The sequence below is a fragment of the Pleurodeles waltl genome, chromosome 10 (genome assembly GCF_031143425.1).
Source record: "Pleurodeles waltl isolate 20211129_DDA chromosome 10, aPleWal1.hap1.20221129, whole genome shotgun sequence".
Lineage (NCBI taxonomy): Eukaryota > Metazoa > Chordata > Amphibia > Caudata > Salamandridae > Pleurodeles > Pleurodeles waltl.
Genome location: NC_090449.1, coordinates 319,053,090 through 319,074,767, shown reverse-complemented (window position 1 = coordinate 319,074,767; position 21,678 = coordinate 319,053,090).

Sequence of the window (21,678 nt, the reverse complement as noted above, 5' to 3'; positions counted from 1 at the left end):
GAGATTGAACGGAGCAATCTGAGTTCCTCTTCTCTCCCACCTGAGGTGGTGGAAGTTATATTATCGGCCAGGCGACACTCCACCAAATCTATCTATGCAAGCAGGTGGGCTAGATTTGTGAGTTGGTGTGGAGAGAACCAAATTGATCCCTTAAGGGCCCACTTATCTGACATCCTGTTGTTTGCTTTATCCTTGGCACAGAGGGGTTGTGCAGTTGCCACTGTTAAGGGTTATTTATCCACGCTGTCGCCTTTTCTGTGCCTTCCAGACCAACCCTCTTTGTTTAAGTCGCCTATTGTGTTGAGGTTCATTAAGGGTCTCACTAATAAGTTTCCGCCCACTCCGTTTGTTATGCCACAGTGGGATCTTAACTTAGTATTGACCTTTCTTATGGGTTCACCGTTTGAACCAATGCACTGTTGTCCATTGAGGCTTTTGGTTTTGAAGACTGTTTTTCTGGTGGCTATAACATCAGCTAGAAGAGTGAGTGAGCTCCAGGCTCTTAGTGTAGAACCCCCATTTACTTCCTTTTACAGGGACAAAGTGGTGTTAAGGACCAAGGAGATTTTCCTTCCGAAGGTTGTTACACCCTTTCATTTGAGACAGTCCATAACTCTCTCTTCCTTTTGTCCTCCACCTCATCCATCCAAGGAGGAAGAGAGGCTTTACCGACTTGATCCAAGAAGAGCGTTGAGCTTCTTCGTCGACAGGATGAGGGAGTTCAGACAAGACGATCAGCTCTTCGTCAGTTACGTGGGGAAGAGGAGAGGCAAAGCTGTCCACAAGAGAACGCTTTCCAGGTGGTTCATTCTTTGCATCAAGTTATGTTATTCTTTAGCAAAGAAAGAACCTCCTGTGGGACTCCGAGCCCATTCCAGCAGGGATAAAGCTGCTTCATCGGCCTTGGCTAGAGGTGTTCCTGTGGTTGACATCTGCAAAGCGGCAACTTGGGCATCCCTCCACACTTTTGCCAAGCATTATTGTTTGGACTCTGAAGTTAGGAGGGATGGCCATTTGGCACGCTCAGTGCTGCAGGATTTCTTGGTTTGACCACTCAGGCACCCACCTCCGAGGACGGTACTACTTTGGGACTCTATTCTTTAGGTGAGGAATCCACAGGTAGTTGTATCCATCAGAAGAACAAGTTACTTACCTTCGGTAACGCCTTTTCTGGTGGAAACACTAGATACCTGTGGATTCCTCACGGTCCCACCCGCCTCCCCGTTGCCTGACTGGTCTTACCAGGAATTCCATGGGTGAGTGCCCGTATATTGTACATATGTATACACTGTTGCAATGGTTAATATATATGTATATGTTTGTTTCTGTATATATATAAAAAAAAAAAAGAGAGAGAACACATGTGTATATATGGATATATTTATGCACATATTTCGTATTTTGTATTTCTATTGGTTATGTTTCATATTAGTGAAATAAATGTTGATATATAAGTTTGATGTTCTCCTGTTCACCTCAAAGGCACTTAAAAAATGGTGATAACTGACGTCTGCACGTCGACGAGGACCTCTTATTGCCTGGATGACGTCATACGGAGTCGCGTGGGAGTCGGGCAATTGTGGCGTCATCGTCGACATGCAGAGCTAGAAGAAAATTTCCGTTGAAAGCTGGCGCGTGGGGAAAATTCTTTAGGTGAGGAATTCACAGGTAGCTAGTGTATCCACCAGAAAAGGCGTTACCAAAGGTAAGTAACTTGTTCATATCATTGTATGGTTTCATTGTAATGCTGAAAATTATATTTTCATTTAGCCTAACATGACAAGATCGTGAATGTTTGTATATATATCTATAATGCAAATTATATGAACTGAACAAAAATGTAATTTTCAAACAATTAAGCTTAGTGCAGAAAAGCTTCACCAAATAATTTTATTTAAGGTGAAAAATAAACAAGAGTAACTATTACTAAATTGGAGCTAAGTGCTATAAACTTATTTCAATAGTTATTCATTATTGAAGTCTTGCTAATATTATTAAATAATGCACAACAGTTATCACATCCAAATTGTATCATTCTTTGCAAATATTTTGTTCATTTCTAAATAATAATATTAGCAAATCTTTTCATACTTACAATTTTTCGTGTTGGTTAACGATCAATTTCATATATTTCCTATGGATATTTGCCATGTACACTAATGGGTCATCACCAGTCAATTTGTTCAGACTTTTTTTTGAGTCAATCAAGTGAATGAAGAGCTCCTCATCGGCATTCAGTCCGCCAGGTATCTTTGTACGTAATTGGATAATATTGGATAATATATTTACTTTCCAATTGTCTTAATTATCTTAATTTAAGAGTCCTATCTCCACCTCGTTCATCTTGTTTTATCATCGCTAGACCAAAGAACCTAATACATTTCCAGTCATTGATATGTTCAGTTACATAGGCCATCATTGCAACAATGGTGGTAAAAACCGCCTACCACTGAGGTGAGGGCTGCAAAAATCCTCTCACCGCGGCTACCATCAGTCTGCCATTTTATGATCACTGCCAGACTTCCACCACAAGAAGGGCAGAAATCCAGCAGAGATCATACTGGCGGACAGGGGTAAGCTGGCGCTGTTACCTCCAGCACCGCCACGCCAGTTGAACGCCGCCAGCCGTATCATGACCGGTGATACGGCCTGGCGGTGTTCTGTTGGCGGGGCGCTGCGGGCGGTAGAAGCACCCCTTCCCTGCCGGAAGACCTCCTCGACAAAGGTAAGTCCAACAGGGGAGGGGTTGGGGTGTTGTGTGTGTGTGTCTGAGTGTGTGAGTGCGTGTGTCAATGCGTTTGAGTGTGTTGTTTGCACGGGTGTTGGCGTGTGAGTGAATTCGTGTAAGACTGGTGAAGTGAGTTCATGTCTGCATGTCAGTGTGATTGTGTGTAAAAATGTATGTGAGCATGTCTGGAAGTATGCATGTATGAATGGGTGTATACCAGTGTGTGTGATTGGGTGTATGTGTGGTGCGTGTCTGCGGGTGTGTGCGTGTATGGGGGTGAGAGGTGAGTGTGAGGATCGGAGGGCGTGGGGGCGTGGGGGGAGTTTGGATGGAAGGGGGTGGGGGGTGTCTAGTGAATGTTGGGGGTGAGGGAACCATCTACTGGTGACAGGGAAGGAATTCCCTGTCACCAGAAGGGCATTCCGCCATGGTTCCATCTCCTTGTCATTCGAACAATTACGTCAGGTGAGTAAAAATTCTCCAAAAGGAATACTTTTTAGCAATGGTTTTGGATGAAAGCCTGTTCCATGCAGGATGCTATTAGTAGCCGTTGTCGTCCTACAAAAGCTATATAGCTGCAGATTCCTTACACTCACCCATGCCTCCCCGCTCTATGGATATGTCCAAATAGGGTTAGGGTTTAGCCCTTTCAGGGCCCTAGTTTTTGCACAGATGAACTGTTAGTCCTATCCATGACCCTGCGCTTCGGGTGTGGAAGTTCGTGGGTAAAAGAACTGACGTACGTGTGCTGGGGTAGTGCCTTTATAGGTGACCATGATGTCATAGACGGCTCCAATGACGCTGACGACGCCACGCAGATCTGAACGACACCACCCGTTGGCACACAGGGTACTGCTCAGCAAACAATTACCGATTCCAAGCTGATGCCACGAAATTCTAAGGTGAGGAATCAGCAGCTGGATAGAATCTCTACCAGATAATGCATTACCGAAAGTAAGCAACTTGTTCAACACAGCCCTTGGGAGGTGGTGGTCCCCAGGGCAGCAGTGGGGGGGCACATGGATCCCGCATATAAATGAGAAGCCACATGGAGGTGGCAGTCCCCCGGGCAACCGGAGGGGGCCAGGAAGCCCCCACATCTGTAAATACATGCCCCTGAGACTTGGCCCACCCAGGGGCTTAGTTAAAAACAAGCACTGGAGCCTTTTTTAAAAAAAAGTGTTACTGCGGATTCGCGATCACAATGTGAATTCATGTTAAAGTTTAAAAAAAAATGCTTTTTACCCCAGGGAGGGGCTCTTTGGGACCCCACCACCAGAGCTAAGGGGTCAGGGTGTTCGGACTCTGGCCCCTTTTCTTTATTTTTCACTTTTTTGTTGGGACTTGGCTTTAGCCAAGTCCCAAGATTACTGACAACACTTTAATGACTTAAGTTGTTGAAGTGTTATCAGCCAATCAGATCTTCTGCACAAGATCAGGAATGGTTGTGAATCCTTCGCATCCCTAGATGTACAAATTAGGATTTTCTTTAATTTCTCTGGAACCACTGAATGGAATTACCCCAAAACAAAAAAGCACTCTTTCTGGATCAGGACCTACCTTCCTGCCAAATTTTGTGTAATTCCGTCCAGTAGTTTTTGTGCTATCACTGTTCAAAATCCATACGGAAAAATGAACCTCCCCTTTTTCTCAGCCCCCCTGGATGGATCATCCCAAAACATTTTAGGCAGCAGCTGACGGGACTGGCAAGTGTTTTTGGAAAGTTTTATGAAGACTCCTCAAGCAGCACCAAACATATAGGCATGTAAAAAAGTGCTTTTGATATAGCACCTAGGTCCTAACAATAACTACCTAGTAGCGAACACCACTAGGTTTGTATATATAGATATATATACATATAGATTTTTTTTTAATGAAAAAAAACAAAGGTTAAACTGACATTATAGTTATTTGGCATTTTAATGACAATGTAACATATTAAACTCAAAAATCACTGAACTTCACCTATCATAGTTGTAATTGGATTTATACAGCGCTAACTACTCCTGATGAGACAATAAAGCGCTTTATGGTGAGGAGCACACTAATCTGGAACCCTTAGTAACTATAATTCATGACCCAAAGTAACTATAACTTGCAACCCTGCCATGCACAGTTTTGTCATCAATGATGTCATTTCGAATGTCGCAGTCATGCTATTAATGATTTATTAGATCATGTCATGAGTGATGTAATATGTGGGTAATTAGCTGTGCATTGCAAGGGCAGTATTTAGAGTTACTGGCCCACCCCACATGATCATAATAATATAATAAAGCAATGCCGCATGTGTTTTGTTTTCTTTGCAACGATTCCGGGAGAGATCCGTGGGATTGTGCCCAAACAACTATTTCTTTAGTTTTTTTATCCCTACCCTGCTCCCTATATCTTTTAAAATATATTTTAAGGAAAGGGGACCAAGTACTCTGTGTCCTGTAATGGCTGCCTAAAAACATTTTCTTTGAGGTTATGGCAAGCCAATCATAATGTGCACCTCCCAGAAAGCCTCACTTCTGCTGGAGCGAGGTGGCCCAAGGAGAAAAAGCCCTCTAGGCCAATCAGAATACTCTCTGCTTTGAAGTTGAGCTAGCAGGACTCTTGTGAGAGTCCCTTGAACCAGACCATCCACATATACAAGTATTTTTGTACCTTCATTTCTCAAAAACCACTGAACGTATTTACACCAAATCACAGAAAGTTCATTTTCTGTGCCAAGATCTTACATCCTGTCAACTCTGGTGTAATTCCGTTCAGCCTTTTTGGGTTTTTGGATGGAAAAGCCCTCTGAGCCCAACTGAACTGTTGTCTGGATCCCAAATGCTGATTTTGTGTCATAGGTAAAATGGATCATGCGTGGTTGTGACATACATAGGCCTGACTTATGGATTGTGGTGTTGTTGGACTGGTAGGGGTGTCCAAAGTGCTACTATCATAGTGGTGAAAGGCACTGTGAAAGACTTAAGCAGCACGAGCGCAGTGGTGGGAGTATATGGTTTAGTGATTTGTAGTAGTGAATAGGTCTTTCTTACTTTGACATTGGCAGTAAATCCCGCGTGACACTGGCGGTAAATCCCCCTTACCGCTGCAGTGATGCCCGCCAACCTACAGTTGCGGAAGCGAACATCCGTTCACCATACTATGACACACGCACACCAAACCGACAGAATACTGCCACAAACACAAATCCGCCAGACTAAAGGTTAGTGTAAAACTGTCAGTATGAACACCCATACCGTTAAGCCAACAAAACAACGCCCTCCACATTATGACCCATGAACCATCACAGCAGACATTCAACGGCTGTAAACCACTGGCGGTACACACCGGCGCAGTCAGAATGGCCACCCAAATACAAAACAACACAACATTGGCCAATACCAAAAACACACCTGACACTGATTCACCACACACACCGAACCAACCAATAGCACTATAAAACACCCACCCACATAACCCACAACCCTTTACTAACACGAAAAGAAACCAAGAGATAGCCACGCAAATCACAGCCACAACTACACACACACCACAAACACCCATTCATCTGTCACGCAGCCCACACCCCACCAGATTACACAACACCCTCTGCACAACACACACCACACAACACCCATGTCCCCACAAAGGCACCCCCGTTTCACTGATGAGGAGTTGCGGGTCATGGTGGAGGAAATAGTGAGGGTAGAGCCACAGCTGTTTGGAGCACAGGTACAGCAAATCTCTATTGCCAGGAAGATGGAGCTATGGTGGAGAATCGTGGATCGGGTGAACTCCGTGGGACAGCATCCTCGAACAAGGGACAACATCAGGAAGAGGTGGAACTACCTACGGGGGAAGGTAGGTTCCGTAGCAGGAAGGCACCAGCTCACTATCCAGAGGACTGGCAGTGGACCCCCACCTCCTCCCCCACAGCTGACAGTATGGAAGGAGCAAGTCTTGGCAATGCTGCATCCTGAGGGACTCGCAGGAGTTGCTGGAGGACTGGACACTGGTGAGTCAATTTTACTACCTATCCCTCCATACCTGCATGCCACCACCACCCCTCACCCTGACACCCAACACTCCACTCCATCCCACACATTGCATCACCACAATTAACCAACCTGAATGCCGAGCCCTGTATGCCATGCCCACTGCATGCAATTCACTCCCAGCCCTGCATGTACACCCACACCAATGCATGCATAGCATGGAGAACCAACAATCCCACAATACATCACCATATATAAACAAAGGTGGCAGGGCAACAGCAACAATATAGGGGAATCTAGGGATGCAGAATATGTCACAGACATGTAGCATAATACACCACTTACATCCCCACAGGTGCCCCAGCCAACTTCAGCGGTGAGGAGGTGCCACGGCTACCCAGTCCCGTACCAGAGGATTTCCCAGTGATGCAACTCTGGAGCTCTGGATCTGGATTAACTCCCTTGCCCATCATGGACCACTGGTCAGTCGGATACCCCAGCCCATACCCAGTCCACCACAGAGCCTACCCCCTCAGTATCCAACACCACAGCAGCCACCCAATATCCCCACACCTCTGTCCCCAGGACACATCAATCAGCAGTGTGCCCACCTGTACAGGGACCCCAGTCCACACCTCACAGGCAAGACAATCAGGGTCCTTGGGTCAGTGGCAGTGGGTACACCATTCAGGGGACACAGGAACAGGAGCCAGGGACACTCGGAGGTCAGCTGTGTGCCAGGGGGAGGACAGGCCCAGGGAACTGACTGTTCAGGAGGCACTTACAAATGGTCTGGGGGCTTACCAACAATCCCAGGTCAAGGTGGGCCAGATGATAGACATCATGCAGGAGAACCAACGGATGCAAGAGGAACACCACCAGCAGATCAGGAAAGAATTGCAGGTCCTCAACACCACCATGGTCTCCATAGCATGGGTGCTGGGTGACATGGCCAACATCATGAGGGACTACACATTACACTAGTGGGCCCCTTCCACTAGCCAGTCACCTGAACAGCCTTCCACATCTGCTGCTGGTAGTGAACAGGAGGCCCTGCCACAGAACCCACATGCCAACAGCACCCCTCCACCTGCAGAAGGTAAACCACACCGCAAACGTTCCCTGTGACCCAAACAGACACCAGATATACTTGCCACGACCAAGATCAGGAAATGAGACCCTCCTGAATGTCTCTCTTGTGTTCCACTGTGTCCCCTTGTCCACTTTGAACTGATATTGCTCCCCTTCCTATGGCCCTTTAGATGCTGGACCTGTGCTACAAACAGACTGGACCAATATCCTGGACTTTCCACTACCATCACCCCATACCATTGCACTATTCCTTCATGTTTTTCACTTCAATAAACATCCTCGAACACAACTTGAGTAATAGTGCTTTATCTGACAGAAATGTGCAATGTTTTGAACCGTATCATCCTGTGCAATTGTCCTGAACTTTGTTATTGAATCCAATAGCAGTTTGTAGTCATCACATCAGTACACAGTTGTAACCACACCAACATCTGCAAAATAGGAAGGCATAGATAACAGTCAGTTGAGGTGCTAAGGAAGTGACTGCCATCATGCTACAGCCACACAGAAAAATAATGTATTAGAGGAATGGTCAGTTCTACTGTCTTACCTGTGTGTCATTGGAAGTACTGCTGTATAACTGACGTTCTGTTGTCCATATCCTCATCCTCTTCCTCCTCATGCTCCCAGTCCTCAGGGTCTACTGCTGCCACAGGAGCATTTTCACCCTCCTCCTCCTGCAGATAGGGCACATGTCATCTAATGGCCAGGTTGTGCAACATGCAGCATACAACAACTATCTGGCAGACCTTCTCAGGGGAGTAGCAGAGGCATCTGAACCTGGCCTTCAGCAGACCGAAGGTCCTTTCAATAATTCTCCTGATATGCCCATGAGCATCATTATACCTATTCTCAGCCCCTGTCCTCGGATTCCTTACAGGGGTCAAGAGCCAGGATAGATTTGGGTAGCAAAAGTCACCTGCAAGAAGTGAGGGACAAACATTAGCCTTGCACAATGGCATGGGGGATGACTCCTGAAGTCATACACTGACATACATTGGGCGGGGACTTAGGCTCACCTATAAGCCACACTCTGTGCCTCTGTAATTGTGCCATCACTTGTTGGATGCAGCTCTTCATCAAGACAAAGGCGTCATGCACCAACACAGGATACTTGGCAGTGACGTGGGAGATGTACTTGTCAGCCAGGCACACCATTTGGACATCAAGTGAGTGGAAACTCTTCCAATTCCTGAACATCTGTTCATTGCCTGGGGGAGAGGGGGACAAATGCTATATGTGTTCCGTCAATGGCCCCAATAACATTTGGAATATTTCCCATTGCATAGGATCCAGACTTCACAGTGGCCAAATCTTCCACTTGAGGGAAGGCGATGTAGCTGCACATGTGTTTGAGCAAGGCAGCCAAAACCCTTGCCAGCACCACTGAGAACATTGGCTGTGACATTCCTGCAGCCAAGTCCACTGTCACTTGGAAAGAGCCAGTTGCCAGGAAATGGAGCATCGATAGGACCTACACAAGAGGGGGGGATCCCAGTGGGATGATGGATAGCAGATATCAGGTCAGGCTCCAATTGAGCACATTGCTCTGTGATTGTGGCCCTGTCCAGTCTATAGGTGAGTATTACATGCTGGTATTCCAGTGTAGCCAAGTCCACAAGGGGTCTGTACACGGGGGCTTGCCTCCTCCTCCTCCTATTCCTCCGCAGTGGTAGGTACCTAAGGGACACTTGAGTGAGAAGGGAGTGACAAAATGAAAAATGGCACCACCACTTCAGTGTACATAGAGCATGTATGTAACTGAACAATCTAAATGGATATATATGTACAATTGGCAGCAATGAAGCAGTTTCCATTTTAAAAATGTGTACCAGCACTATAACATGGCGACTGCCTGTCCTGTATATAGGGACAAGTGGAAGTGAAGTAACTCTGCCGGCGTTGGGCATCATGGTGGAAGGCGGTCTTGCACCACTGTGCTATTCCTCATTGGCTAAAATGGGGCTCTATGGAGTACAATATCCAATGAGGATCACCGGCGGTAGTGATGGTGCACACCGCCACAGATGGGACTGCCATTTTCTGACTATAACATCACTTGATTCCTGACTTTCCACAGGACAGCACCTCCACTGCGTGTGCTGCTGTTGCCTGTGTCTGGAACCTGCCATGGCCCGTGTGACAGAGGAAAGGGCCCCTGCTTTCACTTCAGAAGAGTTAGAGCGCCTCGTGGATGGGGTCCTACCACTGTATGGACAGCTGTATGGGCCTCCAGACCAACAGGTGAGTACACCATGGGGACGTTGCATGCGAAAAGGCTGCATGGAGATGGGTGTCTGTGTGGTGGCAGTGTGTCATTTGGATGGGGGATATGGCTGGTGGTAGTGTACATGCAGGGCTGTGGGTGATGTGTGTGCCTGATGAGGGGAAAGGCTTTTTGGGGGCCACATGTGTGACAGGCAGGATTGCATGGTTAATGGTGTCCTCCTGTCTGTGTTTCCTCTGCAGGTCAGCGCCTATCAGAAGAAGGGATTGTGGTGCGCCAAGGGTGTGCATCCACTGCAGGAAACGGTGGGAGGACCTGAGATGCTGGGCCCGGAATACCATGGAGGCAAAGCTGGGGATGGCCTCCCAACGAGGGAGGGGTGCCCGTCGGAACCTGACCCCCCTGATGGCCTGCATACTGGCGGTGGCCTACCCAGAGTTGGATGGGCGCTTGAGGGCATCACTGCAGCCACAAGGGGGTAAGTCTAGTGTGCGTGTCATTGTTGCCTGGCATGGGATTCTGGTGGTGGGTTTTAGTCAGTGGGTGCCCCTTTATGCCAGCTCATACCCTGATGCGTGGTCCAGCTCAGGGAAAATAGGTGAATAGCAAAATCTGGATAGCTAGCTAAGTGGCATTCCATGTCAGACAGGGATTAGTAGGCCCCCGGAGGGATGCAGATGGTGATGTTTGGCTCTCATTCTGCTGTGCTACCTAGTCAATGGAATGCCAGTGTGGTGCATACTGCTCAATCTTGGTCCCTGTGTGTGATGGTGATGTGTATGCCATCTGTGGTGTGGGTTCTTTAATTGACCCTGTGCTCCCTTTCTTTCCTCCCCCCCCTTATTTTCTTCTGTCATCCTGTCCATGTGTGCATTAGCATCATTTGTCGGAGGAGCAGGGGCACTGGCGACTGAGGGAGCTGCATCCCACAGGACACAGGAGGCAGAGTCCACCGATGCCGAGGGGACCAGTGGGATGGAGGGCGAGGGGAGCATCACGGCAGAGACAGGAGGTGGCAACACTGACTCTGATTCCTCCTCCAATGGAAGCTCCCTGGTGGTGGCGGATACCTCTGGAACCACCTCAGCTACAGGTACAGCCGCCACCCCCATTCCAGCACCGCCCTCCGAGTAGACCCCCACAGAATTGCCCGTGCCCGCTCACCCAGGAGGGTGGGCATCTCCTTCGCCCCAGGCACCTCAGGCCCTGCCCCAGTCAGCCCTGCTGCCCTCAGTGAGGAGGCTATTGTCCTCCTGAGATCCATCTCTGTAAGGCAGTCAACCATAGTGAATGCCGTCCAGGGGCTGCCCTCCCAGATGCAGCAATGCAATGCCTTCCTGGAGGGCATTCACGGTGGCTTGGCGGTCCTACAGAGATCGTATCAGGCTCTGGCCTCCTCTCTGATGGCAGCCAGTATCCCTGGTCCTACCGTCCTCCCTCCAACTACCACTTCTCAGTCTCAGTCTCCTCAACCCGAACCCATCCCATGCACACATACAGCCACGCATGCACACAAAACATCACACAAGAGTGGCACAGACAAACATAGGCAGGAAACTTCAAGCAACAAGCACTCACACAAACAACAGACAGTTGCACACACAACATCCACTGCCTCCAGTGTCTACCCCTCCTCCCCTCCCTCACAGTCACATCCTCCCTCACACCTGCATGTACTGCATCAACAGTCTCAGACCCTGCCACATATACACCCTTGCCCACAGTCACCTCAACAGCAGACCGGCAGACATGCACCCCACACACCACATGTGCAGTCACCACCACCTCTTGCAGCACACCCACCTCACTTGCAGACACCAGCACAACATCCATCCACATGTCCTGTTTGTCCTCTCCCACCCTGTCTGCCTCCTCCTAAGAAACACAAACGCTCGCACTCAGACCCCCAACAGCCATCCACCTCGCACACTGTCTGTGCACCTGCACTCAAGTCCAGCAGACGTACATCCCCTACAACAACTCCCTCTGCCACCACTCCCATCCCTCCTCCCACATCCCACCCCAAAGTCACTAAGAAGCTTCTCCTTGTGCATCTTGACCTTTTCCTTCCCCCGTCCTGCCCTTAAGTACAGGGTCCCAACCACCCAGCCCAGCCCAGCACCTCAGCCAACCAGTTTGCCACTGCTCCCACCAAGAAATCTGCTGATGGTACCAAGGGGCCCCTGAGTCAGACGGCAGCCAGTAGGACCACACCTCCCCCTCAAAAATGGAGGTTTGGAGTGGCAAAACCGAGGGGACAGAGGACGGGGTCAGTGGAGGCACCTCCTAGACCTGGAGGCAAGGACACATGTCACATGACAAAGGCCAAGGGGGGCCATCACAGGAAAGAACCCAAGGATCCCCATTCACCACCTGAGGGCAAGGAGCCCCATCTACCACCTGACGGCAAGGAGCCCCATCCACAACCCGAAGGCAAGAAGCCCCATCCCCCACCTGAGGGAAAGGATCCCTGTCCACCACCTGAGGGCAAGGAGCCACCCCCACCATCTGAGGGCAAGGACCCCCCTCTACCACCTGAGGGCAAGGGTCCCCATCCACCATCTGAGGGCAAGGATCCCCTCCACCACAGAGGCCATGTAGCCCACCCTCCAGGGACTGTGGCCTAAAACTCCCCTCCAGAACCAGTGTGCAGCAAATGACAGTGTTTGTACTTCTGATTTTTGTCCTTGCGTTCTTTGCTTGTAGGTCCTGTTACAGTCGATTTACTCAGTAGCTGGTTATGTGTGTGTGGTGTGTGTGTGTATGGTGTGTGTTCTGCATGTTCATGTCACTCTCCTTTTCCTCCCTCCTTTCCTTGTGTGCTAGGAGGCTGTACTCACCGTCATCATCTTTGTCGGCATTGGTGCTCCAGGACGGCCGTGGCGTGGTAGAACATGGGGAAGACCAGTTCCGTGGCGGCTGCCGAGTCCTCTGTGTCCCTGGAGGTGAGTGTTTCGTTTTCTGTGATGTGTTTCTGTCAAGCTTTTGATGGCATTGCTACCGCCCCAGAAAACCATGGTGGGCTGTACCTTGACTTCTGCTTGGCTGTAGGTGGCTTCCGCCATGATTGGTGGTGTTAGCGCCCTGGCGGTTGGTGTGGTACATTGGCTGTCTACGGGCGGTCTCACCGCCATGGTCAGAATTTGGTGGTAATTACCGCAAGGCTGTTGGCGGTATTACCGTCACTTTTACAGGAGCGGTCAGTACACCACCAATGTGATAATGACCACCTTTGTGTCAGTAGAGTAAGGCCTACAGACTCACTCACCTTTTGAAAGTTTTGCAGCTGTGTGCTTAACCCACCCTTATCCTGCATCTGGTAGAAATGGAGTGCTGTCCAGCGCAAGAGTAGTGACTCTATCCTGGATGTATGTGTGCCTGGGAAGGGTACAATGCAAGGTTAGAGCAGTACAGTGCAGTATATGTGTGATTAGTGCATATGTTGAGTGTATGTATGCCTGCAAGGAATATATCACATGTAAGATGAAGTGATGTGCAGCACATGGGGAATGAAAGCATGTGCTGGGTGTATGTGTGCTGCGTATAGTATAATACATGAAGGGTGAAGTGTCATGTAACATGCACATGGTGAGTGTGGGTGCTGGCATTGTGTGTGTTTGCAAACAGCACACCCTGATACAGTACAGAAAAGCTACAGTACTGAACAGTGCACACAGACTAAATGAGTATGTTGAATGCATTTGTGACTGTAGTGGCACAAGGCATGGAGGTAATAGTACTGTACAGTTAGTGTGCTGTGAATGTACACTGAGTAAAAGTGTGCCTGTAATGGTGCATTACATAAAGGACCTTTTGTTCCATGTTGGGAGTCCCACTCCTGCCTGGTGAATACAAGAGGAGTAAAGGAATCCCTCCAGACAGATTTGTGCAGTGCAGCATTCCTGTGAGCTGTGTGGGAAACACACTAGAGGAAGGGAGGAACATACCCCACCTTCACACTTCAAAAGAGTGATCTGTGATTCAGTAATAGACCACGAAGAAGTGTCCTGTACACATCTTAACATGGAGATGGGGCTAAGAAGCTAATCATAAAGTTATGGCCAGGAGCCAAGGATTAACCTTTTGATGCAAATATCACTGTGGCTGACGTCTATGTGTGAACTCTGCTCTCTCCCATGAACGGTGTTGTGGTTCTATCAACTTCAGAGCCTTTTTTGCTGTGACAGACAGCCTTTCAAGGGAAATAATAAAAATAAAAATGTACAATGTACACTTTAAAAGAACCAGAACCCTAAGATAAAATTTCAAAGACTAAGGGCCACATGTACGAATATTAGGTATTGCGACTCACAATTTGTGAGTCTTAGCGACTCACAAAACCTGATGTACAACAGTGTCAGTTTCACTGTTTGCGCTTCACAATGGGGTCACAAAAGGGCTACCTCATAACTATTCATGAGGTAGGTAGCAATTTGCGACCACATTGGGAATGGCCATATTCACAGGGACGGTGGCCTGCTGGGGATAGCAGACCACCATGTCCGTGATTGCTTTTAAACAAAACAATCTTTTTTTTAAAGGCAGCCGTTTTCCTAGAAGGAAAACAGGCTGTGTTTAAAAAGAAAAAATTAAATGTTTAAGTTTAATTTTTTAAGAGTAGGCAGTGGTCCGTGGGACCACTGCTTGCTCTTAAAAAATGTTTTCGCATGCATTCTTGCAAATGGGTTAGCATCAATTTGAAATTGGTGCTAACTGCGATTGTTTTGCTACTACATTCATGGTCACAAAACAATCATAAATACCATTTATATTCGGTATTAGGAAGGGACGTCCTGGTCACGTCCCTTCCTAATACCGAATCGCGAAACCAAAATTGCAATGCGGTAACAAGTTACCGAATGGCAGTCTGGGCAATTTCTCCATCTCAAAAAGCATTTTTCTAGTCGCAAATAGGCCGATTCTCAAATCGGCCCATTTGCGACTAGAAAAATGCTATGTACACGTGGCCCTTGATCACACTGGCATCTGGAAAAGGACTATTAGAAGGGGAAGTTGAGACCCCAACATTTTTCATCTGCCAAGTAGCCAAAACGGGTTGTGTGAGAAGGGTAAGCTCTGGAACACTTCTGCTTGTGACCAGCACAGGGGGCAAATGTCTGCCATTCTCCCTGCTGGGTGAGGGGACATCACCCAGAGAAACCAAGATCACCTGCCCTGGAGCCTGGGGCACAAGCAAGTGCCTGCCTGCTTGTCGAGATCAGTGTACCCTGTGAGGAAGAGGAAAGCGTTGGACGGAGCGAGATCCTGTAGGGAGTCCTACTGAGAGGACTCCTGGAGTGAGGTTCGAGGGAATGGCAGTGCACCGATCGGATCATTGCCCATGTGCTGAGTAATCCAGCAACCCCTGTATACCAGGAGACGGCCGGCGTGAAGTGAGCCTTGTCACGAGCGTCGAGTGGGAAGCACAAGGCCCCCACCACCTTATTGCAGTGACCCCATATGCTAGAATGACCACCGTTGAATTATTTGTTGCCAGATCATCAAGACTTGCTACCGCCTTAATCGGTGATGTCGTATGCCCAAGGACAGCCATCGTGAGGGTGAATGTACGGGGGGAGTCTGCACTTCAAGTGGGAGCCATGGGCCAATTCCATATTAGAGAGGTTGCTGCCAGAACTCCTACTGCCAGGACATTGGACTGTTACATTGAAGGATGCTGCCTGAGACTCCATACTCCCGCTGGGCTCCAGTAGGCAGACAGAAGATCGAAACTCCCCCACCAATGAGGAGAAGAGTGACTCAACTTGTCTTTGCTAAATGGTAGCAGCTCCAATTGCTGTAACAAGGCAGCCTCATGCCTGGATGGAGAGAACCTGTGCCTGCCAGGTGCAGTCGCATGAATTTTGGGTAGCCTGACTTCGCTAAACAGAAGCAGGACTTGTGAGCTGCTGTGGAAAGGTGACTCTCTTCACCACTGACCCCTTCTATACCACTTGAGCAGGTAAAACTAGAATCAAGCTAATGAGGCCCCCAGGCACTCACTGCTAATGGTGCTGCAGACACATTTGACTAATTCCTATTGAGTCAAAGGAGAATTCTTGAGTATGACCTATTAATGAGCATTCTCTGGATGTGGTCACCAGTGAATGGGGAATAACCCCAATCACATTATAAGGAAGTGGGTGGGGCAGGGATTTGCCTGACAGCTACTAGAGCCTCGACCTCAAGGGGGACTGTGTTATTGCTTATGAATATTGTTATTTGTTTTAATGTGTAGAGTTAGCACTATAATACTTATTTTTCTTATAAAAGTAAGCATTGGACCTTGATTTATTGTTTGTACTGTGTGCATTTTCGTTATGAGTCATGTTCCCGTACCAGAATCTACACTTGCCTTCCATCCCCGAGAAAGCCTTTGACTGCTCGCCCATAGCTACCACTGAGAGTCAAGTTCAGATTGTGGGCTTGGCCTAGTTGCGCAGGGTCCATAATAGGCCAGATATATGTGTGTGTCTATCTATCTATCTATCTATCTATCTATCTATCTATCTATCTATCTATCTATCTATCTATCTATCTATCTATCTATCTATTTATATATACATACATATATGTGGCTAGTTATAGTTAGGTCTGCGTTATAACTATATATATATATGATGTCCCTGGGGATTCCATGGGGGGGCATGTGCCCCCCTCATGTAAATCAATGTTTGTCCCAGGGAGGTGGCAGTCCCCGGGACTGTGAGGGGACCACACGGCTTACCTGCATTCATTCTTTCTTTCACCCCAGAGACGTTGTGGTACCTGGGGCTGCGGGGGGGCACGTGGCCCCCGCATATAATAAAATATTAGCCCCAGTGAGGTGTCAGTCTCTTAAAAAAATAACGGTTACAGAGCTGTTATAGTTAGGTTCACATTTTACTTGCACAAAACCATAGAAATTCAGCTATTATAGGTATTTCAAGTAACTAGAACCCGTACCCAAAGATAACTTCAACTTGCGCCCCTGCCATGCACAGTTATCTCATCGATAACTTTACTGCAAATGTTACATTGATTTTATCTAGGATGTTATAGAAGATGTCATGAGTGATGTAATATGTGGGGTAATTAGGAATGCATGGTGATGGTGGGCATTATAGTTACTTTATGGCATGAGTTATACTTACTTGAGATAACTATAACTATAAGTGCTGAATTTCTAAGGTAGTTGTGACTAGGTTTTATATATATATATATACATATATATATATATGTATATATATATATATATATATATATATATATATATATATATATATATATAGAGAGAGAGATAGATAGATAGATAGATAGATAGATAGATAGATAGATAGATAGATAGATAGATAGATAGATAGATAGAAAAACATTTTAAATGTACAAAACCATAGAAATTCAGCAGTTATATTTATCTCACCTAACTTTAACTTACCCCCTGCAATGCATTGCTTGAAACCTCACATATTATATCACTCATGACATAGTCAGTGACATCACTAATGCCCTCACTGATGCCACCTTAAATGTTATCACTGATGACACCATCTAGTGCGTGTGAGCGTTTTGCAAACGTTTCTGAGACTTCAACATTTATAATAAGGTACTACATAATGTAAATTTGTATTTGTTGTGTAATAGAAATAGGTAATACTAACTGTAACATAAGTAATGAGAGTGGCTCTATTGCTGTCTGTATGAGTTTGTCAGTTGATGTGTTAGTGGTTGTATGGATACCTGAGTTGGTGTGTTAGTCTTTTTCTATGTGAAAGTGTTTTTGTAGTAGCTGAATAGGGTTGGCAAGGGTGTGTAAGGAATTGTATAGGTGTGGGCATGGGTGTGTAAATTATCTTTTGGCATGTGTATGAGGTCGTGTTACTGATTGTTTGGGTTTGTAAGCGTTAGTATGTGTATGAATGGGTGTATGAGTTGTAAACTAGTATGTGAGTAAGTATGTAGGTAGCTGTGTCAGTGTGTGAGTATTAGTTTCAGTAGTTGTGTAGCTGTGTGAGTGGCTGTGCCTTTTATTGAGAGTGTGATTGGTTTGGGATAAATGGGTTTACAAGTGCTTGTAAAAGTTATTCTTTGAGTCTGTGACTGGGTGTGTACTGTTTTATTGGAGTTTGAGTGGGTCTGTAAGTTGTTATATGAATGTGTAAGTGGGTGTGCAAGTAAATGTATGGCTGTGTCAATAGATGTGTGAGTGTTTTTGGGCGGTGTCAATAGGTATAAGAGTGTTTTTATGGGTCTGTGAGTTATTGTGTGAATGGGCCTGTGAATGTATGCATGAGTGATTGTGTATCAGCAGGTGAGCGAGTTGTTGTGTTATGTGTGAGTTGTTGTATAGGTGTACCACTGGGTGTGTGAGTGATTATGTGTGTGTGTGAGTGGATGTCTGGATTTTTTGCAGATGATGTAGTCAGTGATCTCATATGAGATGTCACCAGTGATGTAATCGATGATGTTTCTCAGCATGTAATGAATAATGTAATATGTGAGGGAATAAGCAGTGTATTGCGGGGTGTAAGTTATAGTTAGGTGAGGTAACTACAACTGCTGAATTTCTATGGTTTTGTACATTTGACATGTTAGCCTAATTGTAACGTCCCTGTAACTTTTGTTTTTTTAAGTGAATTGGTAAGGTTTTATAAATTCTGTTTCCTAACTATCATATGCCTGTAACCTATTTCTTTAATGAATGTCTAGGGGTTTTTAAATGCAGTGGTGGGGGGATAGCCACAGGGCCTGGCCTTGAGCCAGATTCTGTCACTAACCACCTGTACATTCCCTAATGCACGTTATGAGAGAAAAGTGCGAAGTAGACTCTAAAAAAAAGAAAGAAAAAGCAAGTAGTGAGCAGTGAATGTTTGCAGAATGGACTAGAAAATGAGAGGAAAGAAATGTAAAAGCAGTAAAAATGAATGGTAAGGCGGAGAGGAAATACAAAATACGGAAGAAATAGCAAAAAGGTGCTGAAAATAATGGAAAAGTAATGATTGGGTACATATATGTAGGGTGAAAAAACAGATGGATGCAGTGACAATAAGGGAAAAGATTGGAGAAAGGAGACAAAAAATACTGTTAAAGAAAATGAGAAATCTGTGTCCACAAAAATATATTGTTTTTTTTTTTTTTTTTTCATCCACAGTTCCTCCCCGGTACTGAAAACATAGACGCGCCATACTGTATGGTTTCTAGTTCCCATCATGTGATCAGAATGGATCTGCGAATTCTGTGAATTAAAAAACAAATTCACTATATAGGTGCCTCTCTTTTCAATAATGGTATCAGTGTGAACATATTTTGTATGATATAAATAATGCTGTATATTTATTTTTTAATATTAGCAGCTCAACAGATCTATGGCCCAGATCCACAGATTCACTCAATGACAGAGACAAAATTCTCCTTTTCATTAAGTAACTTTTTACCAAATCCACTTTGGATTAAAACCACACCGAATAAGTTATTTCTCTGCCACACCTTGTTGGAGAAGCATTTGACTGTAGTTGTTCTGTCTTTGAACTTGAACTGACTGAAGGGAGTGCTGTCCCTGAATCTCAAGACTCTCAGGTGATCCAAGATTAGAAGGAGGAGAGACACCCATCTGGAGACAGAAAAGAAAGTGAACTTCTTCCAAATCCCCTCAGGGTAAGGAAAGTATGTGCCAGGTTCTTCCAGTGCAACCTCTGTTGAAAACAGCTGTCATGCGGTACTTCAAAAAAGTACAGCCATGGAACATCCAGTATGTGGAAGCACATTGAAACTATCCATGAGCGCTTGTAACACCGTATGCTGAGGGACAAAGCCGTAACGTCAGGGGATGCTGCAGGAGCCTCAACCTCAGGAGGAACAACATCTGCTCCTGAGGTTACCATTCAGAGTTGGGAGCCACAGTGACACACTGTGCAATGTGTCACAAGCTAGTGGCACTAAAACTTCTAGTGTCACAGAATTTTTTAATGCAATAAAGAAACACTGTTGTTAGTTGTTTATCATTTAGTTTTTGTTTCTCCTTTGTTGGGCTATACCAGTGTTCAGGAAAAATTGCAGTTGCTTTAATCCAATTTTGTTTGTGGGATTTTTTCCACAGTGTTTACTTTTTTGATGGGAAATAATAAAAACAGCAACAAAATAAAAAAATAAAAAAGTTCTTTTGACATTTTTTTTAAATGTTCTTTTTAGAACCACCATTTGATCACTCAAAGAGCTGATTCTGTCTCTGCTTCATTGTGTTGTATGGTTCAGTGTATTTTATGAGGTGTATGAATATATACTTCTGAATGTCTAAGCATGTTAATGTATGCATGAGTGTGTGGTTGTCTGTGTAAATGTATGCATGAGTGTGTGGCTGAGTGTGTCAGTATATCTGTGAGTTTTTGCATGGGTGTGTTAAATGCATAAGGGTGTTTCTAGGTGTGTCAGTGTATGTATCAGTGTATGCCTGGGTATGTTAGTGCATTCATCATTGTTTGCCTGGGTGTGTCAATGTATGTATCAGTCTTATACGTAGTTGTTTTAGTGTATGCATGAGTGTGTGCCTGGGTGTGTTGGTGTACGCATCACTGTGTGCCTGGGTGTGTTAGGTCATGCATCAGTGTGTGTCTGCATCTGTTAGTGTATGTATTTCTGTGTGCCTGGGTGTGTTAGTGCATTCATCAGTGTCTGCTGGGCTGTGTCAATGTATGTATCAGTGTGTGCATGGGAAGGTCAGTGTATGCATGAGTTTCTGCCTGGACATGTAAGTGTTTTTGTACATGTGAGTTTGTATTTGTTAGCACATGTATCAGTGTGTGCCCGGGCATGTAAGTGTATGTATCTGTGTATGCCTGGGTATGTTAATGCATGCATCAGTCTGTGCCTGGGGGTGTTAGTGCATACATCAGTGTGTACCTGGTTGTTAGAGTATGAATCACTGTGTGCCTGGGTGTATTAGTGCAGGCATCAGTATGTGCCTGCGTGTGATAGTGCATTCATAAGTGTGTGCCTGGGTTGTTAGTGTATTTATCATTGTGTACGTGGGTGTGTTAGTGTATGTATGAGTTTGTGGCTGGTTATGTTAGAGAATGATCAGGGTATGCCTGGGTGTGTTAGTTTATGCATGAATGTGTGTGTTGGTATGTAAGTGTATATATCAGTGTGAGCTTGTGTGTGTTAGCGCATTCATCAGTGTGTGTCTGGGTGTGTGAGTGTATGTATCAGTGTATGCTTGGGTATGTTACTGCATGCATCAGTTGGTGTCTGGGTGCGTTAGTGCATACATCACTGTGTGCCTGGGTGTGTTAGTGCATGCATCACTGTGTTCCTTGGTGTGTTAGCGCATGCATCAGTCTGTGCCTGGGTGTGTTGCTAGATGCATCTCTGTGTGCCTGGGTGTGTTAGTGCATTCATCAGTGTATCCCTTGGTGTGTCAGTGTATGTATCAGTGTGTGTGAGTGTGTTATTGTACGCATGAGTGTGTGCCTCGGCATGTTAGTGTCTGATCAGTGTGTGCTTGGGTGTTTAAGTGTATGAATGAGTGTTTGCCTGGGTATGTAAGCGCATACATCAGTGTGAGTATGGGTGTTTCAGAGTATGCATAACAGTGTGTCTGGCCGTGCTACTGCATGCATCAGTGTGTGTGCCTGGGTGTGTTAGTGCATATATCTGTATGAGCCTGAGTATGCCAGTGTATGCAT